Source organism: Somniosus microcephalus, unplaced genomic scaffold (assembly GCF_052327205.1).
Source record: "Somniosus microcephalus isolate GS21.2 unplaced genomic scaffold, FLI_Smic_1.0 scaffold855, whole genome shotgun sequence".
NCBI lineage: Eukaryota > Metazoa > Chordata > Chondrichthyes > Squaliformes > Somniosidae > Somniosus > Somniosus microcephalus.
The window spans coordinates 7,501-15,000 of record NW_028226042.1 but is presented as its reverse complement, the minus strand read 5'-3'; positions in this window follow the sequence as shown (position 1 = coordinate 15,000).

Below are 7,500 nucleotides of genomic sequence, written 5' to 3'. Positions count from 1 at the left end.
TTCGGGAAAGTGTCGCAGTCCCGTAGCGGCTGCCGCCCCGTCGGTCAGCGGCAGCTTATCGGGGATAACTTCGGGACGGAAAGTCCGATCCGGTTGGGGTGAACTGCGACTGAACGGGGTGGGGGGGCCGCACAGACCAGTAGCGGGCTTGTGCAGCTGCCGCTTGGCCCGGCCGAGGTACGGCCGTTGGCTGGAGACCGCTTTCCGACTGCTGAGCCGGAGCCGCGGGGGCCCACCTTGACGCGCCGGCTGTACTAGCAAGCCAGGGGCAAGGGGCATCCAGTGGTACCGGAACGGAGTCGGTCCGACACCGGGAAGCCGGGTGCCCGTCGCTCCGAATCGAGCCCGGTGTTTTCGTGCGTGTAACAGGGCGGGCGTTTGGACCCGGTTGTCCGGGAGCGGGTCCGCAACGGCGGGAGGTTGCCTGTGTTTGGCCGGCCGGCAGTCGAACGCCTTTGGCTCCGGACTCCCGTGTCCGATTTCGGTCAGGGAGGGCTCGTTGGAAAGCCCCGGCGCTGGCGCACACTATATTATCGGCCTGGACCCCGGCAAGTTCGGGAAAGTGTCGCAGTCCCGTAGCGGCTGCCGCCCCGTCGGTCAGCGGCAGCTTATCGGGGATAACTTCGGGACGGAAAGTCCGATCCGGTTGGGGTGAACTGCTACTGAACGGGGTGGGGGGGCCGCACAGACCAGTAGCGGGCTTGTGCAGCTGCCGCTTGGCCCGGCCGAGGTACAGCCGTTGGCTGGAGACCGCTTTCCGACTGCTGAGCCGGAGCCGCGGGGGCCCACCTTGACGCGCCGGCTGTCCTAGCAAGCCAGGGGCAAGGGGCATCCAGTGGTACCGGAACGGAGTCGGTCCGACACCGGGAAGCCGGGTGCCCGTCGCTCCGAATCGAGCCCGGTGTTTTCGTGCGTGTAACAGGGCGGGCGTTTGGACCCGGTTGTCCGGGAGCGGGTCCGCAACGGCGGGAGGTTGCCTGAGTTTGGCCGGCCGGCAGTCGAACGCCTTTGGCTCCGGACTCCCGTGTCCGATTTCGGTCAGGGAGGGCTCATTGGAAAGCCCCGGCGCTGGCGCACACTATATTATCGGACTGGATCCCGGCAAGTTCGGGAAAGTGTCGGCGACCCGTACCGGCTGCCGCCCCGTCGGTCAGCGGCAGCTTATCGGGGATAACTTCGGGAAGGAAAGTCCGATCCGGTCGGGGTCAACTGCCACTGACCGGGGTGGCGGGGCCGCACAGACCAGTAGCGGGCTTGTGTAGCTGCCCCTTTCCCCGGCCGAGGTACAGCCGTTGGCTGGAGACCGCTTTCCGACTGCTGAGCCGGAGCCGCGGGGGCCCACCTTGACGCGCCGGCTGTCCTAGCAAGCCAGGGGCAAGGGGCATCCAAGGGTACCGGAACGGAGTCGGTCCGACACCGGGAAGCCGGGTGCCCGTCGCTCCGAATCGAGCCCGGTGTTTTCGTGCGTATAACGAGGCGGGCGTTTGGACCCGGTTGTCCTGGAGCGGGTCCGCAACGGCGGGGGATTGCCTGTGTTTGGCCGGCCGGCAGTCGAACGCCTATCGCTCTGGACTCCCGTGTCCGATTTCGGTCAGGGAGGGCTCGTTGGAAAGCCCCGGCGCTGGCGCACACTATATTATCGGCCTGGACCCCGGCAAGTTCGGCAAAGTGTCGCCATCCCGCAGCGGCTGACGGGCCGCCGGTGAGCGGCAGCTTATCGGGCATAACTTCGGGAGGGAAAGTCCGATCCGGTCCGGATCAACGGCAGCCGAACGGGGTGGCGGGCCCGCACAGACCAGTGCCTGGCTTGTGTAGCTGCCCCTTTCCCCGGCCGAGGTACAGCCGTTGGCTGGAGACCACTTTCCGACCACTGAGACGGCGGGGCGGGGGGCGGCCTGCACGCGCCGGCTGCCAGAGCAAGCCAGGGGCAAGGGGCATCCAACGGTATCTGAACGGAGTCGGTCCGACACCGGGAAGCCGGGTGCCCGTCGCTCCGAATCGAGCCTGGGGTGTACGTGTGTTTAACAAGGCGGGCGTTTGGACCCGGTTGCCCGGCACCAGTCGAACGCCTGTCGCTCCCGACTCCCGTGTCCGATTTCGTTCGGGGATGGCTCGTTGGAAAGCCCCGGCGCTGGCGCACACTATATTATCGGCCTGGACCCCGGCAAGTTCGGGAAAGTGTCGCCGTCCCGCAGCGGCTGACGGGCCGTCGGTCAGCGGCAGCTTATCGGGGATAACTTCGGGAAGGAAAGTCCGATCCGGTCGGGGACAACGGCAGCTGAACGGGGTGGCGGGGCCGCACAGAGCAGTGCCTCGCTTGTGTAGCTGCCTCTTTCCGCGGCCGAGGTACAGCCGTTGGCTGGAGACCGCTTTCCGACCACTGAGACGGCGGGGCAGGGGGCGGCCTGCACGCGCCGGCTGCCAGAGCAAGCCAGGGGCAAGGGGCATCCAGCGGTTTCTGAACGGAGTCGGTCCGACACCGAGAAGCCGGGTGCCCGTCGCTCCGAAGCGAGACCGGGGTTTTTCGTGTGTAACGTGGCGGGCCTTTGGACCCGGTTGGCCGGGCGGCAGTGGAACACACACAGACACTCGCATACACTGAGAGAGACAGAGAGAAGATAGAGATACACAGAGTGAGAAAGACAAAGTCAACTCAGTAACTGAAATGTGAAAACTGACAACTGGGAAACCAAAAGTCAGAGTGGCAAATGATGAACCAAGGTGGCAAATGATTAACTGAAAACTTGTCATTCACATTTGGGACGGAATTCAGGATGGGAATGTATTCGGCCGCCTTACCGGGGCTTGGGGGTGCTGCTTTCCCGCTTGTGGAACCGAGTTGGGGTCGTCAAATGGCCTGGTGCATTGTTTGAAACACTGGTTAATGAGTTGTCAAGGTCGGAAATCATAGAACATAAGAGCAGCTCATTAACTGAAATTTCGAACATCGACAACTGGTTAACCAAAAGCCAGAGCGACAAATGATTAACCAAGGAGGCAACTCATTAACTGAATTTCGAACATCGACAACTGGTTAACCAAATGTCAGAGCGACAAATGAGTAACCAAGGAGGCAACTCAATAACTGAATTTCGAACATCGACAACTGGTTAACCAAGAGTCAGGGCGACAAATGATTAACCAAGGAGGCAACTCATTAACTGAATTTCGAACATCGACAACTGGTTAACCAAAAGACACAGGGACAAATGAGTAACCAAAGGGCCAACTCATTAACTGAAATTTCAAAGAGGCAACTCATTAACTGAAATTTTGAACATCGACAACTGGGTAACCAAAAGCCAGAGCGACAAATGATTAACCAAGGAGGCAACTCATTAACTGAATTTCGAACATCGACAACTGGTTAACCAAAAGACACAGGGACAAATGAGTAACCAAAGGGCCAACTCATTAACTGAAATTTCAAAGAGGCAACTCATTAACTGAAATTTTGAACATCGACAACTGGTTAACCAAAAGCCAGAGCGACAAATGATTAACCAAGGAGGCAACTCATTAACTGAATTTCGAACATCGACAACTGGTTAACCAAAAGACACAGGGACAAATGAGTAACCAAAGGGCCAACTCATTAACTGAAATTTCAAAGAGGCAACTCATTAACTGAAATTTTGAACATCGACAACTGGATAACCAAAAGCCAGAGCGACAAATGATTAACCAAGGAGGCAACTCATTAACTGAATTTCGAACATCGACAACTGGTTAACCAAAAGACACAGGGACAAATGAGTAACCAAAGGGCCAACTCATTAACTGAAATTTCAAAGAGGCAACTCATTAACTGAAATTTTGAACATCGACAACTGGATAACCAAAAGCCAGAGCGACAAATGATTAACCAAGGAGGCAACTCATTAACTGAATTTCGAACATCGACAACTGGTTAACCAAAAGACACAGGGACAAATGAGTAACCAAAGGGCCAACTCATTAACTGAAATTTCAAAGAGGCAACTCATTAACTGAAATTTTGAACATCGACAACTGGTTAACCAAAAGCCAGAGCGACAAATGATTAACCAAGGAGGCAACTCATAAACTGAATTTCGAACATCGACAACTGGGTAACCAAAAGACACAGGGACAAATGAGTAACCAAAGGGCCAACTCATTAACTGAAATTTCAAAGAGGCTACTCATTAACTGAAATTTGAACATCGACAACTGGTTAACCAAATGTCAGAGCGACAAATGAGTAACCAAGCAGGCAACTGATTAACTGAAAACTTGTCTTTCACATTTGGGACGGAATTCACGATGGGAATGTATTCGGCCCCCTTACCGGGCCTTGGGGTGCTGCTTTCCCGCTTGTGGAACCGAGTTGGGGTCGTCAAATGGCCTGGTGCATTGTTTGAAACACTGGTTAATGAGTTGTCAAGGTCGGAAATCATAGAACATAAGAGCAGCTCATTAACTGAAATTTTGAACATCGACAACTGGTTAACCAAAAGCCAGAGCGACAAATGATTAACCAAGGAGGCAACTCATTAACTGAATTTCGAACATCGACAACTGGTTAACCAAAAGACACAGGGACAAATGAGTCACCAAAGGGCCAACTCATTAACTGAAATTTCAAAGAGGCAACTCAATAACTGAAATTTTGAACATCGACAACTGGTTAACCAAAAGCCAGAGCGACAAATGATTAACCAAGGAGGCAACTCATTAACTGAATTTCGAACATCGACAACTGGTTAACCAAAAGACACAGGGACAAATGAGTCACCAAAGGGCCAACTCATTAACTGAAATTTCAAAGAGGCAACTCAATAACTGAAATTTTGAACATCGACAACTGGCTAACCAAAAGCCAGAGCGACAAATGATTAACCAAGGAGGCAACTCATTAACTGAATTTCGAAGATCGACAACTGGTGAACCAAATGTCAGAGCGACAAATGATTAACCAAGGAGGCAACTCATTAACTGAATTTCGAACATCGACAACTGGTTAACCAAGAGTCAGGGCGACAAATGATTAACCAAGGAGGCAACTCATTAACTGAATTTCGAACATCGACAACTGGGTAACCAAAAGACACAGGGACAAATGAGTAACCAAAGGGCCAACTCATTAACTGAAATTTCAAAGAGGCTACTCATTAACTGAAATTTGAACATCGACAACTGGTTAACCAAATGTCAGAGCGACAAATGAGTAACCAAGCAGGCAACTGATTAACTGAAAACTTGTCATTCACATTTGGGACGGAATACACGATGGGAATGTATTCGGCCCCCTTACCGGGCCTTGGGGTGCTGCTTTCCCGCTTGTGGAACCGAGTTGGGGTCGTCAAATGGCCTGGTGCATTGTTTGAAACACTGGTTAATGAGTTGTCAAGGTAGGAAATCATAGAACATAAGAGCAGCTCATTAACTGAAATTTTGAACATCGACAACTGGTTAACCAAGAGTCAGAGCGACAAATGATTAACCAAGGAGGCAACTCATTAACTGAATTTCGAACATCGACAACTGGATAACCAAAAGACACAGGGACAAATGAGTAACCAAAGGGCCAACTCATTAACTGAAATTTCAAAGAGGCAACTCATTAACTGTAATTTTGAACATCGACAACTGGTTAACCAAAAGCCAGAGCGACAAATGAGTAACCAAGGAGGCAACTCATTAACTGAATTTCGAACATCGACAACTGGTTAACCAAAAGACACAGGGACAAATGAGTAACCAAAGGGCCAACTCATTAACTGAAATTTCAAAGAGGCAACTCATTAACTGAATTTCGAACATCGACAACTGGGTAACCAAATGTCAGAGCGACAAATGATTAACCAAGCAGGCAACTGATTAACTGAAATTTTAAAATTGACAACTGGATAACCAAAAGTGGGAACTCATGCTTCGGACGGGCTTACATACGGCAGGCTGACGCCCGGCAGAGGCCCGGGCTTCGCCTCCCTTGCGTAAGCGACCGTCTCCGAATCGATTAAAGGCGTAAAATCGGAGTTCAGAGCGGGAAAATTTTTTCCCGAAAACGGCCGGAAAAAAAAAATGTCTCCTTTTCCGCCGAGCAGGGTGGCATTCGAACGGGCACGGGAAGCCGCGTCTAACGGTGTAAAAACGGCTTGGCTCCGACGCGGGAGTGCGGAGATATGGCCGTTCAAAATTGTACTGGAAGTCCGGAAGGAGAAAAATTTGACTGCCTGTAGCCGAAAAAAGTTCCAGCGGTCGGTCACAAAAGTCAAATCCGTCCCGCTGATTTGACACTTGTCATTTCTGGCAGGGGGGATTGGCGGGGTACCTGGAGAATGGTAGGAGGTGGTTTTTCGAGACTTTGTCTGTTTTCCAGATTACTGTCTAGGGCCTCCAGGTCTGCAGAGACCGACCCGGGCTGCCGTCCAACCGACTTTTAACCCTTTTTGGGTGGAAATTTATTTCCATTTTTAACCAATTTTCGGGTTTTTGGTCGGGCTTAAAAACGGCAGCCTGACGCCCGGCAGAGGCCGGGGCTTCGGCTCCCTTGCGTAAGGGACCGTATACGAAACGATTAAAGCCGAAAAATCCGAGTTCAGAGCGGGAATTTTTTTTCCCGAAATCGGCCGAAAAATAAAAAAATTCTCCTTTTCCGCCGAGCAGGGCGGCATTCGAACGGGCACGGGAAGCCGCGTCTAACGGTGTAAAAACGGCTTGGCTCCGACGCGGGAGTGCGGAGATATGGCCGTTCAAAGTTGTACTGGAAGTCCGGAAGGAGAAAAATTTGACTGCCTGTAGCCGAAAAAAGTTCCAGCGGTCGGTCACAAAAGTCAAATCCGTCCCGCTGATTTGACACTTGTCATTTCTGGCAGGGGGGATTGGCGGGGTACCTGGAGAATGGTAGGAGGTGGTTTCTCGAGACTTTGTCTGTTTTCCAGATTACTGTCTAGGGCCTCCAGGTCTGCAGAGACCGACCAGGGCTGCCGTCCAACCGACTTTTAACCCTTTTTGGGTGGAAATTTATTTCCATTTTTAACCAATTTTCGGGTTTTTGGTCGGGCTTAAAAAACGGCAGCCTGACGCCTGGCAGAGGCCGGGGCTTCGGCTCCCCTTGCGTAAGGGACCGTATTCGACCCGATTAAGCCCCGAAAATGGATCCAAATGTCGGCCGACCAAGTAAGCTTGCTGGGGAGAGAGACTAAGTGCCGGGCTGGGCACCTCATTAACCAGTGAAAAGTTTTGGCTGCTGGAGAGACTAAGTCCCAGCCTGGGCACATCATTAACCATAAATGAAAAAGGCGAGGCCGAGTCTGGTGCATGGCTAACTGATTAACCAAATTGGCAAGGCCCGGGCTGAAAGTGAATGAGCGACCCGTGGCCAGGGGGCTGGAATGTGGGAGAGAATCCAACCCCCAAAATATGGAAGTCCGATGAGAAAATATTCGGCCGCCTTTTGCGGGCCTCGGGTGTTGCTTCCCGGCCTGGGAAAGTGAGTTGCTCCCGCCGAATTGACATGTGCATTTAACGATTTCG